Source organism: Neophocaena asiaeorientalis, unplaced genomic scaffold, assembly GCF_003031525.2.
Source record: "Neophocaena asiaeorientalis asiaeorientalis breed wild unplaced genomic scaffold, Neophocaena_asiaeorientalis_V1.1 scaffold72, whole genome shotgun sequence".
NCBI lineage: Eukaryota > Metazoa > Chordata > Mammalia > Artiodactyla > Phocoenidae > Neophocaena > Neophocaena asiaeorientalis.
In genome coordinates this window covers 10,430,647-10,450,098 of record NW_020185336.1, presented here as the reverse complement: position 1 = coordinate 10,450,098, position 19,452 = coordinate 10,430,647, and positions in this window count along the sequence as shown.

Sequence of the window (19,452 nt, the reverse complement as noted above, 5' to 3'; positions counted from 1 at the left end):
AGCCAGCCCTCACACCAGTGAGCATGAAAATAAATGATTACTCTTTCAACTTCAAATAATTTGTCTCTTAAGAGCTACAAAGGAAAAAAAAAAGCTAGAAAGAAAATAATGTATCGGGATCTCATGCACAAAATCATTGTTATAATTTATTATTTTTGTACTTTTACTCACCTTGATTGTTCCACACTTGGCAGGTGAAAAATCATCTCTGAGGATGGTTGTTCATCCATGTGTTATTTCAACGAATCTTGAATTTGTGTGAACGTAAAGAGAATAGCCATAGGATGCAAAAGGTTATGCTTAATGACCTACTATTCTTCACTGATGGGCTTTAACTTTGTAGAAAGCATTCCGTTTGGATATTTTAAAGATATTTAGGTTTAGTACTAAAGTTTATGAATAACCGAGTTAAAAAATACAATCTTTTAAGCATGAGTGACAAACAGAATAAAAGCATGTCAGAAATGAAAGTGTCAGTGGTTGATTTAGACATGTACAATTGACCATAAAAATCTACCTTTGGCTTGTGGTTGTATTGCAATTCTGTTTTTTCAGGCTTAGTTCTGCGACATGAAACTGCTGAATGTGATGGTCAGTGAGGTACCATATGAAATTCACTTTATCGAGAAACAGCATACTTTCTTCCTAAATTAATGAAAGATTTCCAGGTTAAATATGAAGAGAGGAAATGTTGCATGGCTATCATGCAATAAAATCCAAAGAGATTTGCTTGCCTTCCACACATGTTGCCTTATATTTTGAGTTACATTCTGTAATTAAATCCAGAGGGAAAGAATTGTAATTCTGATAACCCATCTTTCAATATTTTCACATAAATTTGGGGGATGTCTTGGTATAATAAAGCTAATTGGTCTCTGTGGGAAATACGGAAGTGCATTTTGAAGCAATTTGCTTTCATTTGACTATGCGTTCTGTTTGGTATATTATTAATATGTGAAATAAAAAGTAAATATTTAAGCACATGTGAAGACATGCCTATAATTCATATAACAGATTGTGTCACATGAGGCCTGTTTAAGTTAGTTCTTTGGGACACAGATTGAACTTTTTCAGAAAAGTAATGGTCTCTCCAAAGATTGGGATTCCAGACAAGACTGAAAAATAACTATCTAAACTTTAAAATGAATTTCAGTTATTTTTGGAATAAGGCAGAGTATATTAAATACATAAGAGAAAAGAAATAAATCTTAATGTAATTTATGTATAGGTTATGTATTAACAATATCAGCATGGAGAAAACAATTCAGAATTTCACACTGGTTTCCAGGTAATTAATTAGTTGTACTCTACTCCAGACATAAAGAAAATAGACTCTAGGTTTGAGAAGAGCTAAATAACATAAACATAGTATACATTTAAAGTATATTAGGACTTCCCTAGTGGCATAGTGGTTAAGAATCCACCTGCCAGTGCAGGGTACACGGGTTCGAGCCCTGGTCTGGGAAGATCCCACATGCTGTGGAGCAACTAAGCCCGTGTGCCACAACTACTGATACTGCGATGCACTCTACAGCCCATGAGCCACAACTACTGAGCCCACGTGCCACAATTAGTGAAGCCCGTGCGCCTAGAGCCTGTGCTCCACAACAAGAGAAGCCACCACAATGAAGAGTAGCCCATGTTCGCTGCAACTAGAGAAACCCCACACACAGCAAAGAACCAACACAGCCAAAAAATAATAATAATAAAGTATATTAGAGAAAATGAAGGGTTCCAGAGAGTAAAAAGTTATGTGTGTTTAGGGATAGGATGCGATTCATGTTTGCAGTTGCAGTTCTATCGCAGAATGTTATAAGCCAGAGTGGCTGATAGTGGTGGTAAAATATGTGTGTATGTACACATACAGTGGTGGTAAAATATATGTGTATATCTATATACACGTATATAAAATATTATTTATAAGTTATGTATAATATTTATATAATACATATATATTTAGTGGCAGGACAAGCTGATCATCAGTACTGACAGCAAAATTGGTGTCTACAGTGGTTGCAAAGTGGAGCTCAAAAGCAAATTTGAACAAGGGAGGAAACTAGTGTGGTGGATCACGTATATTGGTATTTCACCTTTAAAGTTTCACATTGACATGGTTTGGTGGATAAGTCACTGAATTGGATTGGGAATCGAGAGACATGTGTTCTGTTCTCCAAAATATTTTACCTGTTCTCCAAATAATTTGATTTACTATCTATAACACTGAATCACATTTACTTTAGTATATAAAGATGGTGCTTCACAAGATGGTAGCCACCGTTCCTTGTACTTGGAGATTTCTAAGATATAAGGTTTAAATAAAAAAGGTTTGCCGTAAATGGAGAGCTGTCTTCGACCAGTTCTTCCCTCTTCCTTACCTAAGATATTGTGATCTCAGTATTCAAAAACATACTGATGAAGACTGAAAAATCAAGTCATGTAATTTATTTCCAAATTGTATTTCATAATGCTACAGCACAACACATCTATGACTACCATACTTTTGAAGAATAGTGCTTAGTAATTTTCATGTTGCTATAACAAGTGATGTATTGACCTGGAATTCTTAATTTAAAAAAAAAGATATTTTCTTACTGAAGATTATATATATGAAGATTAATATAAGCCCAAAGTTGTTTTAGAATGTGAGCCGGGACCTTTTATTCATTCATAGTCTCTAGGAGCTCTTATTTTGGAAACCCTATCGCACATCATAAGGCCATAGTAAAATGGATCCACATTCCACATCAAATGCAATTTTTCCTGCAACGCTTTTGAAAAAGTTTTAGAAATTGTGTCCTTTAATTATTTATCAATGTGAGTAATCCATTTACTTGATAATTGGCCATGATTTCCTAGCAGTTAATGTGTACTTAGAAATTCTTGCAAAATGAGACATCTCACTTACAAATTATTTTCAAATGTAATTGCTCCTAATGAAGTTCCTATAATATTAATTTAACAATTGATAACAGCCACACAATGCTATGTTTTTATAGATATTAGCTTATTTCCCAATATTAAATTTTATTCCTTTTAGGAAAATCAATTAAGCTTAATTTTAAGCTTCAAAATTCCTGAGTCCTTGAAAAACACAATGACCTTAAGCATTGTGTCTTTAATGACTGCTGGAAGAAGTCCCTAGACATGGTTGCTCATGCTGCAGTTTCACTCTTGTTTAGATAGCCTGCTAGAGTCAACTCAGAAAAGTTGTTCAGTACACACACGTTACCTAGAGTTTTACTGCTCCAATATATTACTTGAGCAATATCAAGGTAGATCCCTTCACATCTCTAGGTTCTAATATTGTCTTTATCACTATCCAAGTTAAAACCCCAAGACCCAGTAAAAATTAAATATATATGTGCATATATATATAAACACACATCCAAGTTACAACTTTAAACATTTCTTTCCATATAATCTTCACTTTTTCTTTATTATTTTGTTTTGTCTTAGTATTTTTCATTGTTTTAGTATGAAATTCTATCAGAGCTCTCAGGATTGGATGTCACTGTGCAATTGTTTGCTCCTTGCTCTTGTAAATGGCTATGTACTCAGTGCCAATACTGAAAACTGACAATACAACCAGTACCGTAACAAAAAAATCATTTAAAAAATGAGAAGTTTATAAAAAAATGGAGAAAAAAAGCATTGTGTGAGATTGCCTTTGGCATAGACACAAGCATTCTGAAAAAGACTCTGAAAGCAAGGGAAGGGATAAGGTTTTATCTTAACACAGATTAATGGACAGACTTCATCTAGTTACTGAGCTGGTGTTTCAGAATGGAATTCTGATATTTATACTTGTTATATGTGACCTCCCATTAGAATTTCCAAGAATATTCTGAGTGGGAGTGGGTAACAAACCACACTGAGGAATAAATCATAATTTTGTTGTTAATTTATCCAGTACTGAATTTCAGTGTTCTATAAAGTGTCTGTCAAATATTATGTTTAATACATATTTATTGTAAAACAGGGCTTCCCTGGTGGTGCAGTGGTTGAGAGTCCGCCTGCCGATGCAGGGGACACGGGTTCATGCCCTGGTCCGAGAAGATCCCACATGCCGCAGAGCAGCTAGGCCCGTGAGCCATGGCCGCTGAGCCTGCACATCCGGAGCCTCTGCTCCAAAACGGGAGAGGCCACAACAGTGAGAGGCCTGCGTACCGCAAAAAAAAATAAAAATAAAAAATTAAGTTAAATAAAAAATATAATAAAAACAACTTAATATTCTTGAAAAATGTGGACAAAGGGAAATTTTCAATGGTAAAAATAAATATGTCAGAAATTGCAATACATGTAAATGGACTAAATGTTCTAGTTAAAAGATTAATATGTTACTATGGATTACAAAAAATATACAGTTATATCCAATTTATCAGAGACAGGGTTTGAATCTAAGGACACAGAAGTCAAAGTAAAAGAACTGAATGAGGTATACTTGAAGAATACTAACAAAAAGAAAGCCTGAGGTGGCATATTCATATTGGACTAAAGAAACTTTAGGGGAAAAATATTGATGAAGATAAAAGTCTCTATACAATGATAAAAATATTAATTCACCAATATACTATATGTATATATGTACATATATACACTAAATATTTTCAAGTAAATATCTAGACTTTACATATGTAAAACAAACAAAGGAACTACCAGCAACAGACATACTCACCATCGCAATGAGATTTACCACACATTTATTATCTGTAGAAACAAAAATTATTTTAATTTAAATTGGTGAGAACGTGACTTTATTAATACTTTAACCTAATAGGCATTATGTTTGGCAACCGCAGAATACAAATTCTTTTGAAACACATACAAATCAGTGGAAATATTAACCACATGCTGGGACAGAAAACAAATGTCAATAAATTCCAAATTTGTTATTATACACAACACATTCTCTAATCAAAATAAGTCAATTAAGATAAAAATTTTTATACAAAATTAGAAAAGATACATGTTAGGAATTAAGAGATACACTTCAAAATGACTCATGAATCAAAGAAAAAAAAACAATAGAAATTAGAAAATATTTTGAACTAAACTATTTTTTAAAAACAAAATACATAAATGTGTGGGCTACAGATAAAGCACTTCTTAGAGAGAATTTAAAACCTATAAATGTTTTAAAAAAGTTTTTAAAGGCTGAAATGAATGTGTTAAGGAGAAACTTTAAGAACTTAGAAAAAATAAAATCTTAAAAGAGAAGAAATGATAAATTAACAATATAATGTTTCAAAAAGCTATATTGGGTTACCGTGGAAAAATAAAATAAAATAAAATGATAATCCTCAGGCAAGTTTGATCAAGACAGAAGGAAAGCACACACACAGACATAAAAAATAATAAGATTGGAAAATCTGACATAACTACACTGAGGCCACAACAGTGAGAGGCCCGCGTACCACAAAAAAAAAAAAAATATATATATATATATATAAATATAAAACTAAAAATTATATAGTTAATTGTTTTATATTTAAGAAATTCTGCTTATCTAAAGACAATGAGAAGAAACTGAAAAACAAGCCACAAATCAGGAAAACAGTTTCAGACATATAAGAACAGTAACATATATATATATATATATATATGTATGTGTGTATCATGTATCATATATTATCTACTATATATTATAAAAAAAGAACTTCTATAAATCAACAAGAAAAAGACAAGCAACCCTATTAAAAATAGGCAAAATCTTGCAGACACATTATATGGGGAGGAACAAGTAATAAATATATGAAGCTTTGCCTTATCTCATTTGAAATCAGAAGAATGCAAAATAAAATCACAATAAGATGTCACTTCACACATACACAGGATAGGTAAGAATTTTAACATCTGAAAATGTCAAGTACTAGAAGATATGTAGAACAGCCAGAGGCTAATAAACTGCTGTGATAATGTAACATGGCATAGCAAGCCTAGAAAACAATATGGCATTATCTAATAAATTTGAAGATAGGCAAAACATTTAGAAATTCTACTCCTGGGACTATATCCTAAAGAAGTTCTTGCTATTTATAAGCTCCAGGAGACCTCTTCAAGAATATTGATGGCCTTACATTACCAGACACCTGGGAAGAGCATTATCATCCATTCAGAGAAGAATGGATTAGGAGTCCCTCTCACATTCATAGGCTAGAGTATGATACAGGGTTGAAAACGAGTACATTACAGCTAACGTAAACAACACACACTGATCTTAGAAACTTAATTATGATTGAGAAATACAAGTCACATAGCATAATTTCATCATAAACATATAAAATGGAACTACGTATAGTTTAGAAATAAAAACATAAAATTATGATGAAAAAGAAGGAAATTATAAGCACAAAATTCAGGATAATGGTTTTTAATCTGTCTGAAAAAAAAAAAAAAGTCCAGACAAGGCAAGGAGCAGAGGGAACTTCAAAATTATGGTAGGTGATATTTTATTTCTTAGCTTGGGTGATATTAACCAAATCATTACTTTTTATACTACTTACATTTAAGAGTCTTTTATGCCTACAAATGATTTTTTAATAAAATAAAAGTTCTAATACTTTCATCTCACACCTCAAAAGATTGTATGTCATACACCCACTTGGAGGCCATCTATTACAGAATAAAGAGGAAGATAAGTACCCATCTTCACCAGAATTCCTTATGGCTCCCTAAAGATATATTTTTTAATGTCTTATCCCAATAAGCATTATAGCCTTTCTTACTCTATTTCTTTGGATAATTAATTTTTCTGATTAATCCTCCTTCAAAGGTATTTCTTGATTTCTTTTCCTATTCTCTAACTCTCCTAAAGCACACAAGCTGGCATGACACACAAATGCTCTCTTGGCCCTGATCCATTTTCCTTTATTTCTCTCTGATAATTCCTTTACATTTTATTTTTCTTAGTTTTATGTACTTCCTTATAATTACCACCTTCTTTAAATGTGGTTTATAAAAATATACATGCTCAAAGCCATTCACTATATTTTCAGTAGAGGATAGACTTTTTAACACATCATACCAGAGAAACTGACATCTATAGGCAAAAAAAAAAAAGGATTTATATATAAAGTATAACACTATAAAAAACTTGGGGAAAAAAAAGAGGAGAGTATCATTAAAATTTGGGGCTAGGCAAAAGGTTTTTAGTCTTGACACTAAAAGCATGATCCATAAAAAAAAAATTTGATAAATTAGGCTTCATCAAAATTAAAAACTTTTGCTTTATGAAAGACCCTGTTACGAAAATAAAATGCTAAGCTAAAGAGTGAGAAAATGTTTACAACCTCATATTCAACATAGGACTAGTGTGCAGAATATATAAAAAAGTCTTAATACTCAACAGTAAAAAGCAGATAATCCAATTAAATCACGAGTAAAGATGTGTTGAGCTGCTTCACTAAAGTAGATATACAGTGTGCAAATCAACACATGAAAAAGTAAGCAGCAGCAGCAACCATTAGGAAAATGAAGCTAAAACCACAAGGTACTACATAACTATGAGAATGGCTAAAATTTTTTTAAGGTATAATAAAAATGACAAGACGAAATGCTGGGGCTTCCCTGGTGGCACAGTGGTTGAGAATCCGCCTGCCAATGCACGGGACACGGGTTCCAGCCCTGGTTGAGGAAGATCCCACATGCGGGGGAGCAACTAAGCCCGTGTGCCACACTGCTGAGCCTACGTGCTGCAACTACTGAAGCCCCTGCGCCTAGAGCCCATGCTCCACAGCAAGAGAAGCCAACGCAATGAGAAACCGTTGCACTGCAACAAAGAGTAGCCCCCGCTCTCTACAGCTAGAGAGAGCCTGCGCACAGCAATGAAGACCCAACACAGCTAAAAATAAATAAATAGAATAAATTTATTTTTTAAAAAAATACATCTCTCATTTCTTTTTTAAAAAAAGACCAAATGCTGGCAAAATTTCAGAGAAATGATTCTTCATACATTGCCGGCAGGAATGTGAAATGGTATAGCCACTTTGGAAAAGAGTTTGGTAGTTTCTTATAAAGAAACTAAACATGCAATTACCAAGCAACCTAGCAATTGGACTCCTGGCCACTTATCCCTGAGAAATGAAGACCTATGTTCACATAAAAACATGTACATGAGCATTTAGCAGCTTTATTCCTAATAGGCAAAAGTGGAAACAATTAAGATAGCTTTCAATGAGTGAATGATTTAAAAACCATTTAACCATGGATAAACACACTGCGGTACTTCCTTATCATGCAATACTTGTTGACAATAAAAAGGAACACAGTATTGATACACACAACTCCCTGAATGAATTTCCAGAGAATTATGGTGAGTAAAGAAAGCTAATCCCCAAAATTATGTATTGTATGATTCCATTTACATTACAGTCTATAAATGACAAAATTATAGAAATGGAAAACAGATAGTGGTTGCCAGGATTTAAGGAAAGCATGGGGACAGGAGGGAAGTGGATGTGGCTATAAAAGGGCAACAAGAGGGAATCCTTGTGGTGCTAGAAATGTTCTGGGTTTTGACTCTATCAAAGTCAATATCTTGGCTGTTTTGATATTGTACTAATTTTTTGTGAGATGTTACCATTGGGGGAAATGGGATAAAGAAAACACGAGATCACTCTGTACTGTTTCTTACAACTGTATGTGAATTTACATTTACCTAAGAAAGAAAAAAAAGCTTAATTTAAAAATTAAAACACATGCTTAATGAGGGTAATTAAATTAGCACTAACAATCAAAATATTTACATGCGATATTAGAACACCTTCCTATTGAATGAATAGTTTTATCTCTTTATGCCTCTGAAGTATTAAAATATAACTCCATGGTAAAATTAAATTCATTTAATTTCATTTATTCATCATCATTTATCAATTGCTCACTCATAATTAACAAGCCATTTAACTTAACTGTAGTAAGGGACTTTGGTAAGTAATGTAGTCTAACCCCTCATTTCTAGTGGGAAATGTAAGGCAGAGCTTCTCAAATTTTAGCGGGCGTAAGAATTATCTGGAGAGATTGTTAACTCACAGATTGCTGGGTCCCATCCACAGAAAGTCTAATTCAGAAGTTCTGGGCTTTGCCTGAGACTGCATTTCTGCGAAGTTTTCAAGGGCTGCTGTGATCCAGGTGTTGGACAATAGGCCATATTAGAGTAATACTTTCCTTACGGCCAAAGGAATTGTTTTCTTAAAGGCCACCCAATTCCCATAGGCAAGCACTATTTCCAGTCAAATTGCATTCCGTACCACCACTCTATTCTGGAATTTAGTTGTTGTTGTTTCACTGTTATTTTTTTAAAAAATATAATAAAAGAAGATTTTTCATCTCCACTGAGTGATATAACAAGCCATAAAGTAGAATTTCCACTTCCGTTGCACATATCTCTCCATGAGCTCATCAGATTTTATGAAAAAATATAAAAATTGAATTCACCATTTTAATTTTAGTTTAAAAAGGTAAAAGCTTTTGAGGCATTGTGTAAGAAGTGTAAACTTGTCACAAGATGACTTTCAAACACAGCACGCACACAGCACCTAGACAGGAGCAACCTCTTGAATACGACCACCTTTCAACAGCACAGTAGCATTGCATCAGAGACCTTATTTTTTTGAACTGTGAAAAAAAAAAAAGCAACATTATTTTTTGTAGCATTGCTTAGAAGTAGATTTTAAAACTCTAGATATATATACGATAACATTGCCATCTAATGTGTAATCCACAAAGAAATTTTACAGTTCATAATTAAATATGCTGTTGCTGTCCAGGTTCTGCTATGAATCCAGAGGAAAATCTTAGGTTACTACATCTGAATATAGCTAAGAAATAGGACACTAATTTTTTTCTGATGTGAAAAACAGTGACATAATATATCACAAATTACTGAGTTTGTTCAAACATTTTCCTTCTTTTCTGATAGAGCTATTTTTTCCTATTTCCCAGGAAACAAAGCAGGGCAACATGCATACTTTTTTGTATGAGTCTTAAAACTAAATGCTCATTCTCTGTCAGACTATTTAAACACTAATTGTATTTTGTGATAGAGTAAAATTCATATTTTTAAAATTTTATTTATTTATTTTTGGCTGCGTTGGATCTTTGTTGCTGGGCACGGGCTTTCTCTAGTTGCGGTGAACAGCGGCTACTCTTTGTTGCGGTGCGAGGGCTTCTCATTGCGGTGGCTTCTCTTGTTGTGGAGCCCGGGCTCTAGGCGCGTCGGATTCATTAGTTGTGGCACACAGGCTCTACAGTGCAGGCTCAGTAGATGTGGCACACGGGCTCAGGTGCTCGATAGCATGTGGGATCTTCCCAGACCAGTGCTCGAACCCTTGTCCCCTGCATTGGCAGGCAGATTCTTAACCACTGTGCCACCAGGGGAGTCCCATATATGTTTTTTTTTTTTTTAATAAATTCGAACAATCATCAGAAATAGGGGAAGAAGCTTTACAAAGATTGCTATGGTGTAGAAGCTGCGTTAAAATAAAAAAGAAATGGAGATCATGGTGAAGTACCCAGAGGCCTGGTGAAGAGCGAAAGCCAGCTGACAGTTGTGGTCTGACTTAATGAAAATTGATTACAGTTTCATCATTCACAAAGTACAAATTTGAGATCCAATGATCTTTTAAGTACCTTCCTGATCTAACATTCTTAAATGTCTTTCTGAGGTCCAGTTCCTTTCCTAACTGAGGATAAAAATTGGTTCCAGTTAGGAAAGTTCTTTTCAAGTAACGCTGAACCCATAATCACATCTCCTTTCTCTGGGATTTCCCAAATGCTTTACAAGTCACCCAATTTAAATCATTTTCATTTTTCACAATCCCAAGTTTTACTAATGCCTCAAGTATCATAAAAAGACATTTTCCCCACAATATTCTATTCTCAGAAAGATTCACCACAACCTTAGGAAATAAACTCTTCCAAGTATTCATCTTTCTTAGTATATATTTTCAGCAACAAATATAAAGATAAAAACAGAGTATCTAAAATTGCATTGTTTTTAGGCTTGCCTAGGGTAACCTAGTAACCATTTGTGGGGATGGAGATGCCCCCCACGACCACTGCTCTTGCGTTCTTGTGCCTGGACTAATACACAAGACAGATTCACAGGAGAAAAATCAATTTAATTTTGTGTGCATGAGAGGTCATAAAATGATGCTCAAATTGTGGCCAAAAGCAGGCAGCTTTTACACGTTTTTCTACTAAGAAACAAGAAATTTGTGAAGATCTGAAAGGACAAAGAAACTTAGGTTTGGATTTGTATGGAATTTAAGCAAAGTTTGGGCTTGGGTAGAAAATTAGCAAGAAGTAACACGCTTTGTTTACATCAGCTTCTTTGCCCTGAATTCTGTCTCTGGTGATGAGTGTTTTTCTACCTCCCAGGACAAGGAGGACATATTTCACATGGGAGATTTATTTTCTATTTTCAGGGAGACAGGAGAGAAGGGTCAAAGCATCTCTCTTGCATCAGTCTTTTAAGTAACTTTATTATTTTTTTAGTCTTTTAAAAAAATTATTTTATTTTTTTAATTGAAGTATAGTTGATATATAATATTATATGTTTCAGTACAATATAGTTATTTATAATTTTTAAAGGTTGTATTCCATTTATAGTTATTACAAAATAATTGCTATACTCCCCATGTTATACAATATATTCTTGTAGCTTATATTATTTATACCTAATAGTTTGTACTTCTTAATCCCCTGCCCCTATATAGACCCTTCCCCCTTCCCCACCAGTAACCACTAGTTTGTTTTCTATATATGTGAGTCTGCTTCTTTTTTGTTATATCTACTAGTTTATTATATTTTTAGATTCCACATATAAGTGATGTCATACAATATTTGTCTTTCATCTGTCTGAGTTATTTCTCTTAGCATAATGCCCTCCAAGTCCATCCATGTTGCCATAAATGGCAAATTTTTATTCTTTTCTACGGCTGAGTAGTATTCCATTGTATGTATATACCATATCTTTTTTATTTTTTAAATCACAAACACTTCCAATACTAGAGACTTTTCTGGAATATATGGCTTTACTGGCATGGCTGCTTGCACTGTGAGCTGGGTCTGTACAGGATCCACTCTAAACTTGCAGGGTATCTCTTATAGGTGTGGGATGTGTTATCTCCAGGACCCAAAGAGCTCACCTGGTGCAGTGCTTCCTTCATTGTGGTAAGGGATGCAAGATGCAACCATTCTTCTTTGACTTTGGAGAGGATATACTAACTAGAATGTTTCTGATTGCTAGACCCCTAAAATTTGCTGATGCGGCTGGTGCCTGCATCTTCATAGGCTTTATTTTCCACCCTGTAAAACATGTGTCTTACCACGGTCCACAGTGTACTAGTCACCTATTTCTCATCTTGTCTAATCAGCATGATGTCACCAGCATAATAGATCTGTGAGATGGCAAGTAGTCTAGACTTCTTCAGACAACAAGAGAGTAGAAGAGTTAAAAAACATGAGGAAAACCTATAAATGAATAATTGTGTCTATTCTGTATGAATGTGAATTGTTTCTCATACTCTTTTTTTTTTTTTTTTTTTTTTTTTTTGCGGTACGTGGGCCTCTCACTGTTGTGGCCTCTCCTGTTGCGGAGCACAGGCTCCGGACGCGCAAGGTCAGCAGCCGTGGCTCACGGGCCCAGCCGCTCCGCGGCATGTGGGATCTTCCCGGACCGGGGCACGAACCCGTCTCCTCTGCATCGGCAGGCGGACTCTCAACCACTGCGCCACCAGGGAAGCCCTCTGATACCCTTTTATAATTGGAAAGGAAAAGAGTTCATTTGTCAAATCAATGACCACATGCCACGTACCTGAGGCCTTATTAACCTCCTCGAGCAATGATACCACATTCTGACCCAGCCACTTGAATTGGATCTACTACTTGGTTAAGCCTGCAGTATGCTATAGTAATTCTCCAAGAAAGATCCACCCTGTTTCTTCAAGGGCCAAACAGGAGATTTAATTAGAGATATGATAATGACCATCATGCTTTCATCCTTATGGGTCCTTAATGGTGTCACTAAACCCTACCGTCCCCATCCCCCAGAATATGATACTGCTTTTTTTTCCTACCTTGGCTAGCAGAGGGGAAGTTTCAGAGGTTTCCACTTGGTCTCCCCTATCATGTGTCTTAATAACTCTTACCCTATAGACAAGAGAACCTGAGAAGTTCCACGGTCTTATTAATATTGTCTAGCATTCCTCAGAACCATAGAATATAAGACTTTTCTCACTTCCCGTGACTCTTATAAAGAGTAGTAGGAAGAAGATTGAAGCAAGATGTACTTTCAGAATTCCTCTTGAGTAGTTAAGCTTCCAGATGTCATAGTGAAGTTTACTTTTGCTCCTCCTATAATCAAGTTATCTATTGGGGAAAAACAGGGAGCCAAAAGGGTAGTAGCTTATAGTTGTTATTGTTGGCTTTTCTTTTGCCACAAATACTAGTCATTAGAGTCTGTTCAGTCACCTGATCTTGGTCCTGTGTCCTGGTCCTCTCTAGAATATATTAGCCATGCCCTAAGCATCTTTTGGTGAATCATTCATTTTCTCCCGTAGGACCTGTCTTTGTTATGCTGAGATCTGACTGTAGTTATCAGTTTGAGGATTTAAACATTACCTTGTGAAGTATCTGCCTAAAATGAGATACTTGCTTAGTCTCCAGGGAATGGATGATCTTATCTCCTCTATAACAGGGAAAGCTGCTGGCTTCTTCCATACCAAAGGGTGCAGGGGAGTCTAGGAATTCAAGGATTTTATATGCATCTCCCTAAACATTCCCATGACATTCTAGGATTACACTTCTTTCCTATCAAGGCCCTAACTAAAGTTAGGTGCAGAATAAAGCATAGGGCAGGAATCAGCTAACATTTTTTGTAAAGAGCCAAATAATAAATATTTTCAATTTTGCAGGCCATATGGTCTCTTGTAACTATTCAACTGTACTATTGTAGAGTGAAAATAACCAAAAAAATACTAAACAAATGCAAACAGATGCATTTCAATCCAACTTTATTTAAGGAAACAGGTCATGAGCTGTATTTGATACATGGCCATAATTTTGGACCCCTTGCATATGATTGTTGCTAGAATAATGAATACAAATTTCTTTGTATTTTTTAATGATTAAATTTTGGGCTTTATTACCAGTACAATCTCCTTCTAGAGAGAGGAAATGAGAGTCTCTATATAGACTCCCATAAAGGCTTTCTATCTCTTACAGCATGGCCTGAGTTGATAGTTCACTAATCTAAACCTCTCTTTCTCCTTCTTCAAGATGTCTTTGGTGTTTAACAAAATCCAACCCAATCTCTAATTATTATAATTATTGTTGCCATCATATCTTTCAAATGCTAGAATAATTTCTTAATATATATACCTTTTCCCAGCACTCTACAAGTGAAGAAAGTTTGAGCATTCATGATGCTTCATCAAGCTAGGATTCCACTAACAACAGGTTCCTTCTTGCCTTCGGAATGAAGAGTGATCCAATTCCAGATTTCCAACCAGAGTGCTCACTAAGTTCTCCTAGAAGCATTCAAGTTCATTCAATGACTCCCGTCCCTTATTGTTGGTTTTCGGCATTAACACCTTCCCTCCCAAACCCTCCAGCCAGCTCCTGGTTCTGGCTGAGCATTATTTTATGAACAGAGAACACTCTCAGGCAGGAAGATGCAGGAAGCTATTGGAGCATCTGGGAACTGTCTGCTGATAACATCCAGGCGGACTGAGTTGATATCTGCAGGGACTGACAGGGTCTCTTACAGACTTTGAGTGATTTGGGGAAACCACTGTGTGGAGGTAACATCTGAGTTGTCACTGATCCATACAAACATAAAGAAAGAACAATAAAATAATTTTAAAAGAATATTTTATCATCATTTAATTTTTAATTATACAAAATAAATAGCAAATAAATTAAAATGTCATGTTTTGGGTTGAGTAGTTACGGTATTAACTGCTTTCATGTAGATATCTTGGAAATCTAGTCAGGGTCAATGCCCTCCATTCAATGACCACCAGGAACACATCTGTATTTGAACAAGTTGGACATATTACTTAATGCTGTGAGGGAGAAGGCACAGCATGGAAAACCATAGTTCATCTCAACAAAAGGGTGTTGGAAAGGACTTACGACAGGATCTGGCCCTGTGTTTGGTAAGTTTGGGGAATATTTAAAGAAGCAGGCTTTGCTGTGGATGAGATGCTTTTGGGAAGCAGGGGTAATATATACTATGACTGAATATCTTAATAAATCTTATCTAGGAGGACGGAAGACCAGACCAGGACGGAAACCGCAGTTGGCAGTTTTAAAGAAGTGGCAGTCACTCACTTAGCAGGGAGGGAGGAATATCTGGCACTTTGAAGCTAAGACAAAGTTCATGTGTTATCTGTGTTCAGATATGACTATGGAGTGTTTTTGTCTTGATCCACCAGCCCCTAGAGAATGGCCTTGTCTGATGTTGATACTCTGTGATGTTTATGTTTAATAGAAAACACCACACCTCTCAGTACCCAGCTAGGTCATATCAATCCCAAGGCCCGGCTGATAGCAAGAGATTCTGGATGTCAGTGGATGCGTTGCTCTTTCTCAAGGGCACAAACATCGTGGTACAGAACAAAAACAGCTCTTTCAGAGTCCGTTGCATTTCATGAAATCACATAAATTTTATGGAATAAAAATCATTTACAAGACAGTATGTATTATAAATTTAAATGATTTGGATGAAAATTGGTAAGATTATTATCCATGTATGCATTCCTAAGTGATTTCAGTTTATGATATTATTATTTTGCATTTTTAGAAAAATCCATGTATCTAGATTTATGTAAAATTATGATATTTACTTAATGCTTTCTTTAATTTTTTAGCATGATATATGTGATTATATTCACTAGAATTTTTATGCTAGATAATTTTTAAAAGCTTTTATTTACTACGTCCCCTATAGCCCACTTATTTGTTTACAATATATATTGCTGAATTTCAGAAAACTTATTTATCCCAAATTTTTCAGAATTACCAATCTGGATATATTTTTCTGCTGCAGATTGAAGGAACCTTCTAGAAAGTGTCTTCACTCTTCGTTCCAAAAGAGAAGAATCAATTTTATTATGAAAATTAAAATACTGCTGCATAGAAAGTAGTTTCTCACCATCTGATACTTACCTTTACTTTCAAAATAATAGATTATTTTAGCAAATTAACAGTTGACTTTTTCTTATTCTATACCATCAAAATGTAAAGAAAAACTTCTATTTATTTATGTATTTATTTATTTAAAAATATTCTAACCAGAAAATGAGGCCCTTAAGACCATAGAATTATTTTCTTCCTATACTTGAGTTTTAGAAGAAATTATTGACAAGTTATAATTTTTATTCTCAAAAGTTCAAATTTCTAAATGAGAGTTGATTAGAAACATAACAAATTATATGTCCTGAATCATCAAATAAAGGATTAGTTTCTCTTTATTTTATTTACTAAATCTATTAAATACATAAGTACATTTTTGAAACATTTTAAATTTGAAATATATTTATGAAAAAATCTGGAAAACATTATTTTACAGACAGCTGAAACTAATAGGATTAACCAATTCCTCAATGATCGCAGTCACTTGAGATTTGACCCTACCATAGAAGAGCTGAGTCCAACATACAGGCTAACAAAATAGGAAGGTGAATAGAAATCATCTATCAATTTTCTATGCTAGGTCATACTAGAGTACCACTCAGGGGAAAACTGCCTCAATATTTGTTATCAACCAGTTGATATTCATAAGTATTTTATATAAATACTTTGCATCCCCTCTATTAATTTTCTAGACAAATGAGGAAGGTGTATATCTATGTGTTTCTTCTGGGACAACTGTCTGGTGCTTTCCCTTTGCACTGGCTGCTAAACTCGGCCAGCCTTAGTAATTACCCAGGCAATGCCTCTTCTCCATCTGTCACAATAATCAGATTTAGTGCACAATAGAGATTTATTGTGAATAAAAAATAATGTAAAAAACTAACAGAAAATGTATTATAGATTATATAGAAGTATAGTCTACTGTTTCACTTAAAAATGATCAATAAGAACACACAGTTGAAATGACCCTGTAAATCGCATTCTTGAGTGACCAGATGAAAAATCTTGCTCTATATAAACCTATGCTCTCTATAAATTACAAAAGAAGTTAAACACCTTTGTTTTACATAAAGTTCTGGGATTAGAGGATCCTTGAAAATCCATTCTAGGTCTATCATTCCATAATTCTAACATAAAAAATTATACTTTCAAGGAGAGAGGTTTATAAGAAGAATTCACATCTCAGAGATGCTGCCTCCTGACAATTTTGTATACACAAATCATCACCTACTGCACAGTGGGAAATCTTGGAGCCATGGGACAAACATGAGAGCACAGACTTAATCCCAAATATTCTAGGAAGAATTTAGCAGGTGATTCTCCACTTTATACCCCTGAGGAATAGGGAAGACATATGTCACAACCTTTAAGCTCCTCTCAGTATAGGGAACATATTTTAGCAATTTTATTCTAGAAGTTGGCATAATTTACAATTTTCAGGCTTTTTGTTGTGCTTTATAAATAGATCAGGGTAAGAGCATCATCACCTAGTTAAAAGTGATTAGCGAGATTTCTTATAATAAAATTTTGTTACCCCAACTTGACTCGTTTCTCTTATTTGAGTTTCATTCTATGGTACATGGAATTTCTTTCTTTGAGAGTTTTTCTATAATCAAAAAATCTAAAAAACATGTTAAATTGGATGAAATATTCTATACATTCTATGTCACCAATAGTATTAATTCCAAATTATTATTTCCACTTTATTCCAAGTTTCTTCCATAATTTAAACATTTCCAAATAAATGTTTCTGATGGTAGCAATTAAAAGCAAAATAACTGATCTCAGGATATTCTTATTTATTTCTAAGAAAAGAAGTTTTGTTTGAGCCAATATATGACATTCAGGAAGTTCATATTTGTTTAAAGAAAACTTTATCAATATAAAAATGGAAGATCATTGTATTATATTTTAACTTAATACTAACTTTGCAATGTTTAAAGTAAAATTATTTATGTATATATATCTTCCACTCATTAATATATGGTACATTTTTATTTTAGGTTTTACATCATCCTTCATGAGGAGTCATTACACAAACCCAAAGTATAGGACATTCAACAAAATAATTGTCCTGGACTCTTTAAGAATATCAAGGTTATAAAAGACAGAAATGTTCCAGATTAAAAGAGATCAAAGATTCATGAAAACTAAAAGCAATATGAGATCATGGATTAGATCCTAAACAGAGGGAAAAAAATGGAAATAAGGGCATTATTGAGAAAATTGGCAAAATTTTATCTCAAACTATATAGATTAGATAACAGTATTATATCAATATCAGTTCTATAACATATTTCCTGCTTTACATAATTAAGTTTGTGTAAAAGAGTGTCCTTAGGGCTTCCCTGGTGGCGCAGTGGTTGCGAGTCCGCCTGCCGATGCAGGGGACACGGGTTTGTGCCCCAGTCCGGGAGGATCCCACATGCCGCGGAGCGGCTGGGCCCGTGAGCCATGGCCGCTGAGCCTGTGCATCCGGAGCCTGTGCTCCGCAACGGGAGAGGCCACAACAGTGAGAGGCCCGTGTACCGCAAAAAAAAAAAAGAAAAAAAGAGTGTCCTTATTTTTAGGATACATGTGGAAGTATGTAGAAGTAAATTACCAGGATATCTACAACTTACCCTCAATGGTTAAAAAAATTTGATATAAAAATATAAGACAGGGACTTTGCTGGTGGCGCAGTGGTTAAGAATCCACCTGCCAGTGCAGGGGACACGGGTTCGAGCGCTGGTCCAGGAAGATCCCACATGCCGCGGAGCAACTAAGCCTGTGTGCCACAACTACTGAGCCCGAGTGACACAACTACTGAAGCCCACATGCCTAGAGCCCATGCTCTGCAACAGGAGAGGCCACCACAATGAGAAGCCTGGGAACCGCAACGAAGAATAGCCCACATGCAGCAACAAAGACCCAAGGCAGCCAAAAATATAAATAAATAAATAAATAAAAATTAAAATATATGTAAGGTAAATGTTAACAATTGATGCACTTGAGTAAATGGCATATAGGAGTCCTTTTTAGTATTTTTTTCATTTTTGGTAAGTTTGAATTTATGATAAACTTACAAAAAAGGAATATCATTATATCCATACAATAAATTATATTAATTTGAGATAAATATAGAGATTTAGTTTATTTACATATCAATGTATGTTTCAGGATCCTTGTAAATATTTTTCCTTTAAAGGACAGTCTTTAATCTGTATCTCTATGCTGTAAGTAAACATGTATCCACTTCCATTTTAAGAATGTTCAGGGCTTCCCTGGTGGCGCAGTGGTTGAGAGTCTGCCTGCCGATTCAGGGGACCCGGGTTC